The 17,356-nt window shown below is 47.4% G+C and overlaps 9 non-coding genes across 9 annotated transcripts; all 9 read right to left on the bottom strand.

The window, feature by feature from the left end:
* Positions 1-1,518: 1,518 nt before the first annotated feature.
* On the bottom strand, positions 1,519-1,590 carry trnad-guc (transfer RNA aspartic acid (anticodon GUC)). Its single transcript has one exon. It is a non-coding gene; the product is annotated as a tRNA-Asp (tRNA).
* A 1,621-nt stretch (positions 1,591-3,211) lies between these two features.
* On the bottom strand, positions 3,212-3,283 carry trnad-guc (transfer RNA aspartic acid (anticodon GUC)). The gene has a single exon. It is a non-coding gene; the product is annotated as a tRNA-Asp (tRNA).
* Positions 3,284-4,904: 1,621 nt separating this feature from the next.
* Positions 4,905-4,976, bottom strand: trnad-guc (transfer RNA aspartic acid (anticodon GUC)). The gene has a single exon. It is a non-coding gene; the product is annotated as a tRNA-Asp (tRNA).
* A 3,330-nt stretch (positions 4,977-8,306) lies between these two features.
* Positions 8,307-8,378, bottom strand: trnad-guc (transfer RNA aspartic acid (anticodon GUC)). The gene has a single exon. It is a non-coding gene; the product is annotated as a tRNA-Asp (tRNA).
* A 1,637-nt stretch (positions 8,379-10,015) lies between these two features.
* Positions 10,016-10,087, bottom strand: trnad-guc (transfer RNA aspartic acid (anticodon GUC)). Its single transcript has one exon. It is a non-coding gene; the product is annotated as a tRNA-Asp (tRNA).
* Positions 10,088-11,708: 1,621 nt separating this feature from the next.
* trnad-guc (transfer RNA aspartic acid (anticodon GUC)) lies at positions 11,709-11,780 on the bottom strand. The gene has a single exon. It is a non-coding gene; the product is annotated as a tRNA-Asp (tRNA).
* A 1,623-nt stretch (positions 11,781-13,403) lies between these two features.
* trnad-guc (transfer RNA aspartic acid (anticodon GUC)) lies at positions 13,404-13,475 on the bottom strand. The gene has a single exon. It is a non-coding gene; the product is annotated as a tRNA-Asp (tRNA).
* A 1,623-nt stretch (positions 13,476-15,098) lies between these two features.
* Positions 15,099-15,170, bottom strand: trnad-guc (transfer RNA aspartic acid (anticodon GUC)). Its single transcript has one exon. It is a non-coding gene; the product is annotated as a tRNA-Asp (tRNA).
* A 1,623-nt stretch (positions 15,171-16,793) lies between these two features.
* trnad-guc (transfer RNA aspartic acid (anticodon GUC)) lies at positions 16,794-16,865 on the bottom strand. The gene has a single exon. It is a non-coding gene; the product is annotated as a tRNA-Asp (tRNA).
* Between the last annotated feature and the right edge of the window lie 491 nt (positions 16,866-17,356).

Genomic DNA, 17,356 nt, shown 5'->3' with positions numbered 1-17,356 from the left:
AGATCATTCTGCTACCTCTGTGGAGATGATTCAGATATTAGTTATTGTTGTTTTCATGTTTGAATATCTATCTGTAAAGTAATCCGCTGCTGCTGTAAAACAGCCATTTCGTTGTGTCCTACCATCTGTGTTCAACTTCGTCCACTGCTGATCCACGCGCTCTCATTACCTGCCTCCTACAAACTGGTTCACACGCTGGCCTGTAATACAACACAAATCCAACAGCCTGGCTTCAATTCCCACAGCCAAATGGACTCAGCATGAAAGATTCCCCTTTTCAAGCTCATCCCCTCAGGTTCAACTACCACCCATCGATCGCTCCCTCATCAGAGAGCAGTGCTCCTGGAGGACGGTGGTGACTTTACTGTATGCTGCATCAGCTCCACTGTCAACGTCGAAACACTTTGCCAACAATTTCTTGATGTTTATAAAATCATGAGGATGAACAGTTAATCGCAGGGTTACTTCCAACTCACGTCAATCTCTGAGCCATGCATTTAACATCGAAACATAGAAAATAAGTGCAGGGGTAGGCCATTCAGCCCTTCAATTCAGGCAGAATCCGAGGAGCAGGAAAATCAGGATGCTGTCTGACTTGCGTTGCTTTTCCAGCACCACTCTAATCGAGACTCTGATTTCCAGCAACTGCAGTCCTCACTTGTGCCATTCAGCCCTTCAAGACAGCACCACCATTCAATATCATCATGACTGAACGTGGATCTGCATGGGTTTCTCTTCAGAAGGGTCGGTGTGGACTTGTCCGTCTGAATGGCCTGCTTCCACACTGTGGTGATTCTATGATGCCAACAGTGTAGGTTCAGTTCCTGCACGTGCAGCAGACCACAGTGAAGGTTCTGCTTTCTCAACCTTGCCTCTGTGTTGACCTACATGTTAACCCAGCCACTGGGCTTTGTCCTTCTATCGAGAAGAGCAGACAAAAATGCTTCTCAGATGACTTTGACTTTCCACTGTGGGTGTAGTACAGTCTGCCAGCAGCAGGGGATGGTGTTGCATCACCTTAATCGCAGGATCGGGTCCAATCTCTGAGGGGGACTGACCCCTTTTTGATGTGAGGGAGGGTGTAAAAAAACCTCACATTCATTTGTCGCTACCGGTTGCTTAAAGGTTTTCATTTGCACTCCGTTTGCGCGGGAGTTATAAGCCCACTGACGGGACGAAGTAACAAGAAAATCAGAATGGGAAACAGAAATTGCTGGAGAAAGTCAGCATCTGGAGTGGGGGTGAGAGTGGGGGAAGAACGCAGTCAACGTTTCTTCAGGACGCCATTTTTCATTTGTCGTCAAAAAGCAGGAAGTCTCGAATGGGTGCCTGGATAGATGAAAGTGTAAGTTTGCCAGGGAGAGCAGAATTGAGACAATTTTCGGTTTTGTTTGTTGGTCAGATTGTTTACAAGAGCAGACTGCTCGGACATGTGAATGCACACCTTTGGAGCAAACGGGACTTGAATACGGCACTCCGGGGTTGAGAAATGGAGCTGACCCCTCAAAATGCCACCGACTCCCCGGCGGGGAATTGAACCCCGGTCTCCCGCGTGACAGGCGGGGATACTAACCATTATACTACCGAGGATTGGACGGCGTCGCCCTCTGTTTCATTGGTATTAGATAGAATGTTCTTATGTGAAATTTTGATTTGTTGTCAATTTGAATTCTTCTTTAGATCATTCTGCTACCTCCGAGGAGATGATTCAGATATTAGTTATTGTTGTTTTCATGTTTGAATATCTATCTGTAAAGTAATCCGCTGCTGCTGTAAAACAGCCATTTCGTTGTGTCCTACCATCTGTGTTCAACTTCGTCCACTGCTGATCCACGCGCTCTCATTACCTGCCTCCTACAAACTGGTTCACACGCTGGCCTGTAATACAACACAAATCCAACAGCCTGGCTTCAATTCCCACAGCCAAATGGACTCAGCATGAAAGATTCCCCTTTTCAAGCTCATCCCCTCAGGTTCAACTACCACCCATCGATCGCTCCCTCATCAGAGAGCAGTGCTCCTGGAGGACGGTGGTGACTTTACTGTATGCTGCATCAGCTCCACTGTCAACGTCGAAACACTTTGCCAACAATTTCTTGATGTTTATAAAATCATGAGGATGAACAGTTAATCGCAGGGTTACTTCCAACTCACGTCAATCTCTGAGCCATGCATTTAACATCGAAACATAGAAAATAAGTGCAGGGGTAGGCCATTCAGCCCTTCAATTCAGGCAGAATCCGAGGAGCAGGAAAATCAGGATGCTGTCTGACTTGCGTTGCTTTTCCAGCACCACTCTAATCGAGACTCTGATTTCCAGCAACTGCAGTCCTCACTTGTGCCATTCAGCCCTTCAAGACAGCACCACCATTCAATATCATCATGACTGAACGTGGATCTGCATGGGTTTCTCTTCAGAAGGGTCGGTGTGGACTTGTCCGTCTGAATGGCCTGCTTCCACACTGTGGTGATTCTATGATGCCAACAGTGTAGGTTCAGTTCCTGCACGTGCAGCAGACCACAGTGAAGGTTCTGCTTTCTCAACCTTGCCTCTGTGTTGACCTACATGTTAACCCAGCCACTGGGCTTTGTCCTTCTATCGAGAAGAGCAGACAAAAATGCTTCTCAGATGACTTTGACTTTCCACTGTGGGTGTAGTACAGTCTGCCAGCAGCAGGGGATGGTGTTGCATCACCTTAATCGCAGGATCGGGTCCAATCTCTGAGGGGGACTGACCCCTTTTTGATGTGAGGGAGGGTGTAAAAAAACCTCACATTCATTTGTCGCTACCGGTTGCTTAAAGGTTTTCATTTGCACTCCGTTTGCGCGGGAGTTATAAGCCCACTGACGGGACGAAGTAACAAGAAAATCAGAATGGGAAACAGAAATTGCTGGAGAAAGTCAGCATCTGGAGTGGGGGTGAGAGTGGGGGAAGAACGCAGTCAACGTTTCTTCAGGACGCCATTCTTCAGGACGGCATTTTTCATTTGTCGTCAAAAAGCAGGAAGTCTCGAATGGGTGCCTGGATAGATGAAAGTGTAAGTTTGCCAGGGAGAGCAGAATTGAGACAATTTTCGGTTTTGTTTGTTGGTCAGATTGTTTACAAGAGCAGACTGCTCGGACATGTGAATGCACACCTTTGGAGCAAATGGGACTTGAATCCGGCACTCCGGGGTTGAGAAATGGAGCTGACCCCTCAAAATGCCACCGACTCCCCGGCGGGGAATTGAACCCCGGTCTCCCGCGTGACAGGCGGGGATACTAACCACTATACTACCGAGGATTGGACGGCGTCGCCCTCTGTTTCATTGGTATTAGATAGAATGTTCTTATGTGAAATTTTGATTTGTTGTCAATTTGAATTCTTCTTTAGATCATTCTGCTACCTCTGTGGAGATGATTCAGATATTAGTTATTGTTGTTTTCATGTTTGAATATCTATCTGTAAAGTAATCCGCTGCTGCTGTAAAACAGCCATTTCGTTGTGTCCTACCATCTGTGTTCAACTTCGTCCACTGCTGATCCACGCGCTCTCATTACCTGCCTCCTACAAACTGGTTCACACGCTGGCCTGTAATACAACACAAATCCAACAGCCTGGCTTCAATTCCCACAGCCAAATGGACTCAGCATGAAAGATTCCCCTTTTCAAGCTCATCCCCTCAGGTTCAACTACCACCCATCGATCGCTCCCTCATCAGAGAGCAGTGCTCCTGGAGGACGGTGGTGACTTTACTGTATGCTGCATCAGCTCCACTGTCAACGTCGAAATACTTTGCCAACAATTTCTTGATGTTTATAAAATCATGAGGATGAACAGTTAATCGCAGGGTTACTTCCAACTCACGTCAATCTCTGAGCCATGCATTTAACATCGAAACATAGAAAATAAGTGCAGGGGTAGGCCATTCAGCCCTTCAATTCAGGCAGAATCCGAGGAGCAGGAAAATCAGGATGCTGTCTGACTTGCGTTGCTTTTCCAGCACCACTCTAATCGAGACTCTGATTTCCAGCAACTGCAGTCCTCACTTGTGCCATTCAGCCCTTCAAGACAGCACCACCATTCAATATCATCATGACTGAACGTGGATCTGCATGGGTTTCTCTTCAGAAGGGTCGGTGTGGACTTGTCCGTCTGAATGGCCTGCTTCCACACTGTGGTGATTCTATGATGCCAACAGTGTAGGTTCAGTTCCTGCACGTGCAGCAGACCACAGTGAAGGTTCTGCTTTCTCAACCTTGCCTCTGTGTTGACCTACATGTTAACCCAGCCACTGGGCTTTGTCCTTCTATCGAGAAGAGCAGACAAAAATGCTTCTCAGATGACTTTGACTTTCCACTGTGGGTGTAGTACAGTCTGCCAGCAGCAGGGGATGGTGTTGCATCACCTTAATCGCAGGATCGGGTCCAATCTCTGAGGGGGACTGACCCCTTTTTGATGTGAGGGAGGGTGTAAAAAAACCTCACATTCATTTGTCGCTACCGGTTGCTTAAAGGTTTTCATTTGCACTCCGTTTGCGCGGGAGTTATAAGCCCACTGACGGGACGAAGTAACAAGAAAATCAGAATGGGAAACAGAAATTGCTGGAGAAAGTCAGCATCTGGAGTGGGGGTGAGAGTGGGGGAAGAACGCAGTCAACGTTTCTTCAGGACGCCATTCTTCAGGACGGCATTTTTCATTTGTCGTCAAAAAGCAGGAAGTCTCGAATGGGTGCCTGGATAGATGAAAGTGTAAGTTTGCCAGGGAGAGCAGAATTGAGACAATTTTCGGTTTTGTTTGTTGGTCAGATTGTTTACAAGAGCAGACTGCTCGGACATGTGAATGCACACCTTTGGAGCAAACGGGACTTGAATACGGCACTCCGGGGTTGAGAAATGGAGCTGACCCCTCAAAATGCCACCGACTCCCCGGCGGGGAATTGAACCCCGGTCTCCCGCGTGACAGGCGGGGATACTAACCACTATACTACCGAGGATTGGACGGCGTCGCCCTCTGTTTCATTGGTATTAGATAGAATGTTCTTATGTGAAATTTTGATTTGTTGTCAATTTGAATTCTTCTTTAGATCATTCTGCTACCTCCGTGGAGATGATTCAGATATTAGTTATTGTTGTTTTCATGTTTGAATATCTATCTGTAAAGTAATCCGCTGCTGCTGTAAAACAGCCATTTCGTTGTGTCCTACCATCTGTGTTCAACTTCGTCCACTGCTGATCCACGCGCTCTCATTACCTGCCTCCTACAAACTGGTTCACACGCTGGCCTGTAATACAACACAAATCCAACAGCCTGGCTTCAATTCCCACAGCCAAATGGACTCAGCATGAAAGATTCCCCTTTTCAAGCTCATCCCCTCAGGTTCAACTACCACCCATCGATCGCTCCCTCATCAGAGAGCAGTGCTCCTGGAGGACGGTGGTGACTTTACTGTATGCTGCATCAGCTCCACTGTCAACGTCGAAACACTTTGCCAACAATTTCTTGATGTTTATAAAATCATGAGGATGAACAGTTAATCGCAGGGTTACTTCCAACTCACGTCAATCTCTGAGCCATGCATTTAACATCGAAACATAGAAAATAAGTGCAGGGGTAGGCCATTCAGCCCTTCAATTCAGGCAGAATCCGAGGAGCAGGAAAATCAGGATGCTGTCTGACTTGCGTTGCTTTTCCAGCACCACTCTAATCGAGACTCTGATTTCCAGCAACTGCAGTCCTCACTTGTGCCATTCAGCCCTTCAAGACAGCACCACCATTCAATATCATCATGACTGAACGTGGATCTGCATGGGTTTCTCTTCAGAAGGGTCGGTGTGGACTTGTCCGTCTGAATGGCCTGCTTCCACACTGTGGTGATTCTATGATGCCAACAGTGTAGGTTCAGTTCCTGCACGTGCAGCAGACCACAGTGAAGGTTCTGCTTTCTCAACCTTGCCTCTGTGTTGACCTACATGTTAACCCAGCCACTGGGCTTTGTCCTTCTATCGAGAAGAGCAGACAAAAATGCTTCTCAGATGACTTTGACTTTCCACTGTGGGTGTAGTACAGTCTGCCAGCAGCAGGGGATGGTGTTGCATCACCTTAATCGCAGGATCGGGTCCAATCTCTGAGGGGGACTGACCCCTTTTTGATGTGAGGGAGGGTGTAAAAAAACCTCACATTCATTTGTCGCTACCGGTTGCTTAAAGGTTTTCATTTGCACTCCGTTTGCGCGGGAGTTATAAGCCCACTGACGGGACGAAGTAACAAGAAAATCAGAATGGGAAACAGAAATTGCTGGAGAAAGTCAGCATCTGGAGTGGGGGTGAGAGTGGGGGAAGAACGCAGTCAACGTTTCTTCAGGACGCCATTCTTCAGGACGGCATTTTTCATTTGTCGTCAAAAAGCAGGAAGTCTCGAATGGGTGCCTGGATAGATGAAAGTGTAAGTTTGCCAGGGAGAGCAGAATTGAGACAATTTTCGGTTTTGTTTGTTGGTCAGATTGTTTACAAGAGCAGACTGCTCGGACATGTGAATGCACACCTTTGGAGCAAACGGGACTTGAATACGGCACTCCGGGGTTGAGAAATGGAGCTGACCCCTCAAAATGCCACCGACTCCCCGGCGGGGAATTGAACCCCGGTCTCCCGCGTGACAGGCGGGGATACTAACCACTATCCTACCGAGGATTGGACGGCGTCGCCCTCTGTTTCATTGGTATTAGATAGAATGTTCTTATGTGAAATTTTGATTTGTTGTCAATTTGAATTCTTCTTTAGATCATTCTGCTACCTCCGTGGAGATGATTCAGATATTAGTTATTGTTGTTTTCATGTTTGAATATCTATCTGTAAAGTAATCCGCTGCTGCTGTAAAACAGCCATTTCGTTGTGTCCTACCATCTGTGTTCAACTTCGTCCACTGCTGATCCACGCGCTCTCATTACCTGCCTCCTACAAACTGGTTCACACGCTGGCCTGTAATACAACACAAATCCAACAGCCTGGCTTCAATTCCCACAGCCAAATGGACTCAGCATGAAAGATTCCCCTTTTCAAGCTCATCCCCTCAGGTTCAACTACCACCCATCGATCGCTCCCTCATCAGAGAGCAGTGCTCCTGGAGGACGGTGGTGACTTTACTGTATGCTGCATCAGCTCCACTGTCAACGTCGAAACACTTTGCCAACAATTTCTTGATGTTTATAAAATCATGAGGATGAACAGTTAATCGCAGGGTTACTTCCAACTCACGTCAATCTCTGAGCCATGCATTTAACATCGAAACATAGAAAATAAGTGCAGGGGTAGGCCATTCAGCCCTTCAATTCAGGCAGAATCCGAGGAGCAGGAAAATCAGGATGCTGTCTGACTTGCGTTGCTTTTCCAGCACCACTCTAATCGAGACTCTGATTTCCAGCAACTGCAGTCCTCACTTGTGCCATTCAGCCCTTCAAGACAGCACCACCATTCAATATCATCATGACTGAACGTGGATCTGCATGGGTTTCTCTTCAGAAGGGTCGGTGTGGACTTGTCCGTCTGAATGGCCTGCTTCCACACTGTGGTGATTCTATGATGCCAACAGTGTAGGTTCAGTTCCTGCACGTGCAGCAGACCACAGTGAAGGTTCTGCTTTCTCAACCTTGCCTCTGTGTTGACCTACATGTTAACCCAGCCACTGGGCTTTGTCCTTCTATCGAGAAGAGCAGACAAAAATGCTTCTCAGATGACTTTGACTTTCCACTGTGGGTGTAGTACAGTCTGCCAGCAGCAGGGGATGGTGTTGCATCACCTTAATCGCAGGATCGGGTCCAATCTCTGAGGGGGACTGACCCCTTTTTGATGTGAGGGAGGGTGTAAAAAAACCTCACATTCATTTGTCGCTACCGGTTGCTTAAAGGTTTTCATTTGCACTCCGTTTGCGCGGGAGTTATAAGCCCACTGACGGGACGAAGTAACAAGAAAATCAGAATGGGAAACAGAAATTGCTGGAGAAAGTCAGCATCTGGAGTGGGGGTGAGAGTGGGGGAAGAACGCAGTCAACGTTTCTTCAGGACGCCATTCTTCAGGACGGCATTTTTCATTTGTCGTCAAAAAGCAGGAAGTCTCGAATGGGTGCCTGGATAGATGAAAGTGTAAGTTTGCCAGGGAGAGCAGAATTGAGACAATTTTCGGTTTTGTTTGTTGGTCAGATTGTTTACAAGAGCAGACTGCTCGGACATGTGAATCAAGTCCCGTTTGCTCGCACACCTTTGGAGCAAACGGGACTTGAATACGGCACTCCGGGGTTGAGAAATGGAGCTGACCCCTCAAAATGCCACCGACTCCCCGGCGGGGAATTGAACCCCGGTCTCCCGCGTGACAGGCGGGGATACTAACCACTATACTACCGAGGATTGGACGGCGTCGCCCTCTGTTTCATTGGTATTAGATAGAATGTTCTTGTGTGAAATTTTGATTTGTTGTCAATTTGAATTCTTCTTTAGATCATTCTGCTACCTCTGTGGAGATGATTCAGATATTAGTTATTGTTGTTTTCATGTTTGAATATCTATCTGTAAAGTAATCCGCTGCTGCTGTAAAACAGCCATTTCGTTGTGTCCTACCATCTGTGTTCAACTTCGTCCACTGCTGATCCACGCGCTCTCATTACCTGCCTCCTACAAACTGGTTCACACGCTGGCCTGTAATACAACACAAATCCAACAGCCTGGCTTCAATTCCCACAGCCAAATGGACTCAGCATGAAAGATTCCCCTTTTCAAGCTCATCCCCTCAGGTTCAACTACCACCCATCGATCGCTCCCTCATCAGAGAGCAGTGCTCCTGGAGGACGGTGGTGACTTTACTGTATGCTGCATCAGCTCCACTGTCAACGTCGAAACACTTTGCCAACAATTTCTTGATGTTTATAAAATCATGAGGATGAACAGTTAATCGCAGGGTTACTTCCAACTCACGTCAATCTCTGAGCCATGCATTTAACATCGAAACATAGAAAATAAGTGCAGGGGTAGGCCATTCAGCCCTTCAATTCAGGCAGAATCCGAGGAGCAGGAAAATCAGGATGCTGTCTGACTTGCGTTGCTTTTCCAGCACCACTCTAATCGAGACTCTGATTTCCAGCAACTGCAGTCCTCACTTGTGCCATTCAGCCCTTCAAGACAGCACCACCATTCAATATCATCATGACTGAACGTGGATCTGCATGGGTTTCTCTTCAGAAGGGTCGGTGTGGACTTGTCCGTCTGAATGGCCTGCTTCCACACTGTGGTGATTCTATGATGCCAACAGTGTAGGTTCAGTTCCTGCACGTGCAGCAGACCACAGTGAAGGTTCTGCTTTCTCAACCTTGCCTCTGTGTTGACCTACATGTTAACCCAGCCACTGGGCTTTGTCCTTCTATCGAGAAGAGCAGACAAAAATGCTTCTCAGATGACTTTGACTTTCCACTGTGGGTGTAGTACAGTCTGCCAGCAGCAGGGGATGGTGTTGCATCACCTTAATCGCAGGATCGGGTCCAATCTCTGAGGGGGACTGACCCCTTTTTGATGTGAGGGAGGGTGTAAAAAAACCTCACATTCATTTGTCGCTACCGGTTGCTTAAAGGTTTTCATTTGCACTCCGTTTGCGCGGGAGTTATAAGCCCACTGACGGGACGAAGTAACAAGAAAATCAGAATGGGAAACAGAAATTGCTGGAGAAAGTCAGCATCTGGAGTGGGGGTGAGAGTGGGGGAAGAACGCAGTCAACGTTTCTTCAGGACGCCATTCTTCAGGACGGCATTTTTCATTTGTCGTCAAAAAGCAGGAAGTCTCGAATGGGTGCCTGGATAGATGAAAGTGTAAGTTTGCCAGGGAGAGCAGAATTGAGACAATTTTCGGTTTTGTTTGTTGGTCAGATTGTTTACAAGAGCAGACTGCTCGGACATGTGAATCAAGTCCCGTTTGCTCGCACACCTTTGGAGCAAACGGGACTTGAATACGGCACTCCGGGGTTGAGAAATGGAGCTGACCCCTCAAAATGCCACCGACTCCCCGGCGGGGAATTGAACCCCGGTCTCCCGCGTGACAGGCGGGGATACTAACCACTATACTACCGAGGATTGGACGGCGTCGCCCTCTGTTTCATTGGTATTAGATAGAATGTTCTTATGTGAAATTTTGATTTGTTGTCAATTTGAATTCTTCTTTAGATCATTCTGCTACCTCCGTGGAGATGATTCAGATATTAGTTATTGTTGTTTTCATGTTTGAATATCTATCTGTAAAGTAATCCGCTGCTGCTGTAAAACAGCCATTTCGTTGTGTCCTACCATCTGTGTTCAACTTCGTCCACTGCTGATCCACGCGCTCTCATTACCTGCCTCCTACAAACTGGTTCACACGCTGGCCTGTAATACAACACAAATCCAACAGCCTGGCTTCAATTCCCACAGCCAAATGGACTCAGCATGAAAGATTCCCCTTTTCAAGCTCATCCCCTCAGGTTCAACTACCACCCATCGATCGCTCCCTCATCAGAGAGCAGTGCTCCTGGAGGACGGTGGTGACTTTACTGTATGCTGCATCAGCTCCACTGTCAACGTCGAAACACTTTGCCAACAATTTCTTGATGTTTATAAAATCATGAGGATGAACAGTTAATCGCAGGGTTACTTCCAACTCACGTCAATCTCTGAGCCATGCATTTAACATCGAAACATAGAAAATAAGTGCAGGGGTAGGCCATTCAGCCCTTCAATTCAGGCAGAATCCGAGGAGCAGGAAAATCAGGATGCTGTCTGACTTGCGTTGCTTTTCCAGCACCACTCTAATCGAGACTCTGATTTCCAGCAACTGCAGTCCTCACTTGTGCCATTCAGCCCTTCAAGACAGCACCACCATTCAATATCATCATGACTGAACGTGGATCTGCATGGGTTTCTCTTCAGAAGGGTCGGTGTGGACTTGTCCGTCTGAATGGCCTGCTTCCACACTGTGGTGATTCTATGATGCCAACAGTGTAGGTTCAGTTCCTGCACGTGCAGCAGACCACAGTGAAGGTTCTGCTTTCTCAACCTTGCCTCTGTGTTGACCTACATGTTAACCCAGCCACTGGGCTTTGTCCTTCTATCGAGAAGAGCAGACAAAAATGCTTCTCAGATGACTTTGACTTTCCACTGTGGGTGTAGTACAGTCTGCCAGCAGCAGGGGATGGTGTTGCATCACCTTAATCGCAGGATCGGGTCCAATCTCTGAGGGGGACTGACCCCTTTTTGATGTGAGGGAGGGTGTAAAAAAACCTCACATTCATTTGTCGCTACCGGTTGCTTAAAGGTTTTCATTTGCACTCCGTTTGCGCGGGAGTTATAAGCCCACTGACGGGACGAAGTAACAAGAAAATCAGAATGGGAAACAGAAATTGCTGGAGAAAGTCAGCATGTGGAGTGGGGGTGAGAGTGGGGGAAGAACGCAGTCAACGTTTCTTCAGGACGCCATTCTTCAGGACGGCATTTTTCATTTGTCGTCAAAAAGCAGGAAGTCTCGAATGGGTGCCTGGATAGATGAAAGTGTAAGTTTGCCAGGGAGAGCAGAATTGAGACAATTTTCGGTTTTGTTTGTTGGTCAGATTGTTTACAAGAGCAGACTGCTCGGACATGTGAATGCACACCTTTGGAGCAAACGGGACTTGAATACGGCACTCCGGGGTTGAGAAATGGAGCTGACCCCTCAAAATGCCACCGACTCCCCGGCGGGGAATTGAACCCCGGTCTCCCGCGTGACAGGCGGGGATACTAACCACTATACTACCGAGGATTGGACGGCGTCGCCCTCTGTTTCATTGGTATTAGATAGAATGTTCTTATGTGAAATTTTGATTTGTTGTCAATTTGAATTCTTCTTTAGATCATTCTGCTACCTCCGTGGAGATGATTCAGATATTAGTTATTGTTGTTTTCATGTTTGAATATCTATCTGTAAAGTAATCCGCTGCTGCTGTAAAACAGCCATTTCGTTGTGTCCTACCATCTGTGTTCAACTTCGTCCACTGCTGATCCACGCGCTCTCATTACCTGCCTCCTACAAACTGGTTCACACGCTGGCCTGTAATACAACACAAATCCAACAGCCTGGCTTCAATTCCCACAGCCAAATGGACTCAGCATGAAAGATTCCCCTTTTCAAGCTCATCCCCTCAGGTTCAACTACCACCCATCGATCGCTCCCTCATCAGAGAGCAGTGCTCCTGGAGGACGGTGGTGACTTTACTGTATGCTGCATCAGCTCCACTGTCAACGTCGAAACACTTTGCCAACAATTTCTTGATGTTTATAAAATCATGAGGATGAACAGTTAATCGCAGGGTTACTTCCAACTCACGTCAATCTCTGAGCCATGCATTTAACATCGAAACATAGAAAATAAGTGCAGGGGTAGGCCATTCAGCCCTTCAATTCAGGCAGAATCCGAGGAGCAGGAAAATCAGGATGCTGTCTGACTTGCGTTGCTTTTCCAGCACCACTCTAATCGAGACTCTGATTTCCAGCAACTGCAGTCCTCACTTGTGCCATTCAGCCCTTCAAGACAGCACCACCATTCAATATCATCATGACTGAACGTGGATCTGCATGGGTTTCTCTTCAGAAGGGTCGGTGTGGACTTGTCCGTCTGAATGGCCTGCTTCCACACTGTGGTGATTCTATGATGCCAACAGTGTAGGTTCAGTTCCTGCACGTGCAGCAGACCACAGTGAAGGTTCTGCTTTCTCAACCTTGCCTCTGTGTTGACCTACATGTTAACCCAGCCACTGGGCTTTGTCCTTCTATCGAGAAGAGCAGACAAAAATGCTTCTCGGATGACTTTGACTTTCCACTGTGGGTGTAGTACAGTCTGCCAGCAGCAGGGGATGGTGTTGCATCACCTTAATCGCAGGATCGGGTCCAATCTCTGAGGGGGACTGACCCCTTTTTGATGTGAGGGAGGGTGTAAAAAAACCTCACATTCATTTGTCGCTACCGGTTGCTTAAAGGTTTTCATTTGCACTCCGTTTGCGCGGGAGTTATAAGCCCACTGACGGGACGAAGTAACAAGAAAATCAGAATGGGAAACAGAAATTGCTGGAGAAAGTCAGCATCTGGAGTGGGGGTGAGAGTGGGGGAAGAACGCAGTCAACGTTTCTGGTCCAGTGACCATTCTTCAGGACGGCATTTTTCATTTGTCGTCAAAAAGCAGGAAGTCTCGAATGGGTGCCTGGATAGATGAAAGTGTAAGTTTGCCAGGGAGAGCAGAATTGAGACAATTTTCGGTTTTGTTTGTTGGTCAGATTGTTTACAAGAGCAGACTGCTCGGACATGTGAATGCACACCTTTGGAGCAAACGGGACTTGAATACGGCACTCCGGGGTTGAGAAATGGAGCTGACCCCTCAAAATGCCACCGACTCCCCGGCGGGGAATTGAACCCCGGTCTCCCGCGTGACAGGCGGGGATACTAACCACTATACTACCGAGGATTGGACGGCGTCGCCCTCTGTTTCATTGGTATTAGATAGAATGTTCTTATGTGAAATTTTGATTTGTTGTCAATTTGAACTCTTCTTTAGATCATTCTGCTACCTCTGTGGAGATGATTCAGATATTAGTTATTGTTGTTTTCATGTTTGAATATCTATCTGTAAAGTAATCCGCTGCTGCTGTAAAACAGCCATTTCGTTGTGTCCTACCATCTGTGTTCAACTTCGTCCACTGCTGATCCACGCGCTCTCATTACCTGCCTCCTACAAACTGGTTCACACGCTGGCCTGTAATACAACACAAATCCAACAGCCTGGCTTCAATTCCCACAGCCAAATGGACTCAGCATGAAAGATTCCCCTTTTCAAGCTCATCCCCTCAGGTTCAACTACCACCCATCGATCGCTCCCTCATCAGAGAGCAGTGCTCCTCGAGGACGGTGGTGACTTTACTGTACGCTGCATCAGCTCCACTGTCAACGTCGAAACACTTTGCCAACAATTTCTTGATGTTTATAAAATCATGAGGATGAACAGTTAATCGCAGGGTTACTTCCAACTCACGTCAATCTCTGAGCCATGCATTTAACATCGAAACATAGAAAATAAGTGCAGGGGTAGGCCATTCAGCCCTTCAATTCAGGCAGAATCCGAGGAGCAGGAAAATCAGGATGCTGTCTGACTTGCGTTGCTTTTCCAGCACCACTCTAATCGAGACTCTGATTTCCAGCAACTGCAGTCCTCACTTGTGCCATTCAGCCCTTCAAGACAGCACCACCATTCAATATCATCATGACTGAACGTGGATCTGCATGGGTTTCTCTTCAGAAGGGTCGGTGTGGACTTGTCCGTCTGAATGGCCTGCTTCCACACTGTGGTGATTCTATGATGCCAACAGTGTAGGTTCAGTTCCTGCACGTGCAGCAGACCACAGTGAAGGTTCTGCTTTCTCAACCTTGCCTCTGTGTTGACCTACATGTTAACCCAGCCACTGGGCTTTGTCCTTCTATCGAGAAGAGCAGACAAAAATGCTTCTCAGATGACTTTGACTTTCCACTGTGGGTGTAGTACAGTCTGCCAGCAGCAGGGGATGGTGTTGCATCACCTTAATCGCAGGATCGGGTCCAATCTCTGAGGGGGACTGACCCCTTTTTGATGTGAGGGAGGGTGTAAAAAAACCTCACATTCATTTGTCGCTACCGGTTGCTTAAAGGTTTTCATTTGCACTCCGTTTGCGCGGGAGTTATAAGCCCACTGACGGGACGAAGTAACAAGAAAATCAGAATGGGAAACAGAAATTGCTGGAGAAAGTCAGCATCTGGAGTGGGGGTGAGAGTGGGGGAAGAACGCAGTCAACGTTTCTGGTCCAGTGACCATTCTTCAGGACGGCATTTTTCATTTGTCGTCAAAAAGCAGGAAGTCTCGAATGGGTGCCTGGATAGATGAAAGTGTAAGTTTGCCAGGGAGAGCAGAATTGAGACAATTTTCGGTTTTGTTTGTTGGTCAGATTGTTTACAAGAGCAGACTGCTCGGACATGTGAATGCACACCTTTGGAGCAAACGGGACTTGAATACGGCACTCCGGGGTTGAGAAATGGAGCTGACCCCTCAAAATGCCACCGACTCCCCGGCGGGGAATTGAACCCCGGTCTCCCGCGTGACAGGCGGGGATACTAACCACTATACTACCGAGGATTGGACGGCGTCGCCCTCTGTTTCATTGGTATTAGATAGAATGTTCTTATGTGAAATTTTGATTTGTTGTCAATTTGAATTCTTCTTTAGATCATTCTGCTACCTCTGTGGAGATGATTCAGATATTAGTTATTGTTGTTTTCATGTTTGAATATCTATCTGTAAAGTAATCCGCTGCTGCTGTAAAACAGCCATTTCGTTGTGTCCTACCATCTGTGTTCAACTTCGTCCACTGCTGATCCACGCGCTCTCATTACCTGCCTCCTACAAACTGGTTCACACGCTGGCCTGTAATACAACACAAATCCAACAGCCTGGCTTCAATTCCCACAGCCAAATGGACTCAGCATGAAAGATTCCCCTTTTCAAGCTCATCCCCTCAGGTTCAACTACCACCCATCGATCGCTCCCTCATCAGAGAGCAGTGCTCCTGGAGGACGGTGGTGACTTTACTGTATGCTGCATCAGCTCCACTGTCAACGTCGAAACACTTTGCCAACAATTTCTTGATGTTTATAAAATCATGAGGATGAACAGTTAATCGCAGGGTTACTTCCAACTCACGTCAATCTCTGAGCCATGCATTTAACATCGAAACATAGAAAATAAGTGCAGGGGTAGGCCATTCAGCCCTTCAATTCAGGCAGAATCCGAGGAGCAGGAAAATCAGGATGCTGTCTGACTTGCGTTGCTTTTCCAGCACCACTCTAATCGAGACTCTGATTTCCAGCAACTGCAGTCCTCACTTGTGCCATTCAGCCCTTCAAGACAGCACCACCATTCAATATCATCATGACTGAACGTGGATCTGCATGGGTTTCTCTTCAGAAGGGTCGGTGTGGACTTGTCCGTCTGAATGGCCTGCTTCCACACTGTGGTGATTCTATGATGCCAACAGTGTAGGTTCACTTCCTGCACGTGCAGCAGACCACAGTGAAGGTTCTGCTTTCTCAACCTTGCCTCTGTGTTGACCTACATGTTAACCCAGCCACTGGGCTTTGTCCTTCTATCGAGAAGAGCAGACAAAAATGCTTCTCAGATGACTTTGACTTTCCACTGTGGGTGTAGTACAGTCTGCCAGCAGCAGGGGATGGTGTTGCATCACCTTAATCGCAGGATCGGGTCCAATCTCTGAGGGGGACTGACCCCTTTTTGATGTGAGGGAGGGTGTAAAAAAACCTCACATTCATTTGTCGCTACCGGTTGCTTAAAGGTTTTCATTTGCACTCCGTTTGCGCGGGAGTTATAAGCCCACTGACGGGACGAAGTAACAAGAAAATCAGAATGGGAAACAGAAATTGCTGGAGAAAGTCAGCATCTGGAGTGGGGGTGAGAGTGGGGGAAGAACGCAGTCAACGTTTCTGGTCCAGTGACCATTCTTCAGGACGGCATTTTTCATTTGTCGTCAAAAAGCAGGAAGTCTCGAATGGGTGCCTGGATAGATGAAAGTGTAAGTTTGCCAGGGAGAGCAGAATTGAGACAATTTTCGGTTTTGTTTGTTGGTCAGATTGTTTACAAGAGCAGACTGCTCGGACATGTGAATGCACACCTTTGGAGCAAACGGGACTTGAATACGGCACTCCGGGGTTGAGAAATGGAGCTGACCCCTCAAAATGCCACCGACTCCCCGGCGGGGAATTGAACCCCGGTCTCCCGCGTGACAGGCGGGGATACTAACCACTATACTACCGAGGATTGGACGGCGTCGCCCTCTGTTTCATTGGTATTAGATAGAATGTTCTTATGTGAAATTTTGATTTGTTGTCAATTTGAATTCTTCTTTAGATCATTCTGCTACCTCTGTGGAGATGATTCAGATATTAGTTATTGTTGTTTTCATGTTTGAATATCTATCTGTAAAGTAATCCGCTGCTGCTGTAAAACAGCCATTTCGTTGTGTCCTACCATCTGTGTTCAACTTCGTCCACTGCTGATCCACGCGCTCTCATTACCTGCCTCCTACAAACTGGTTCACACGCTGGCCTGTAATACAACACAAATCCAACAGCCTGGCTTCAATTCCCACAGCCAAATGGACTCAGCATGAAAGATTCCCCTTTTCAATCTCATCCCCTCAGGTTCAACTACCACCCATCGATCGCTCCCTCATCAGAGAGCAGTGCTCCTCGAGGACGGTGGTGACTTTACTGTACGCTGCATCAGCTCCACTGTCAACGTCGAAACAC

This window comes from Chiloscyllium plagiosum, unplaced genomic scaffold (genome assembly GCF_037043375.1).
Source record: "Chiloscyllium plagiosum isolate Xiang-an unplaced genomic scaffold, Cpla_swu_hap1 HiC_scaffold_35, whole genome shotgun sequence".
Classification (NCBI taxonomy): domain Eukaryota; kingdom Metazoa; phylum Chordata; class Chondrichthyes; order Orectolobiformes; family Hemiscylliidae; genus Chiloscyllium; species Chiloscyllium plagiosum.
The sequence above is the reverse complement of the archived record's forward strand: the minus strand, read 5'-3'. Positions and strand labels throughout refer to the sequence as shown.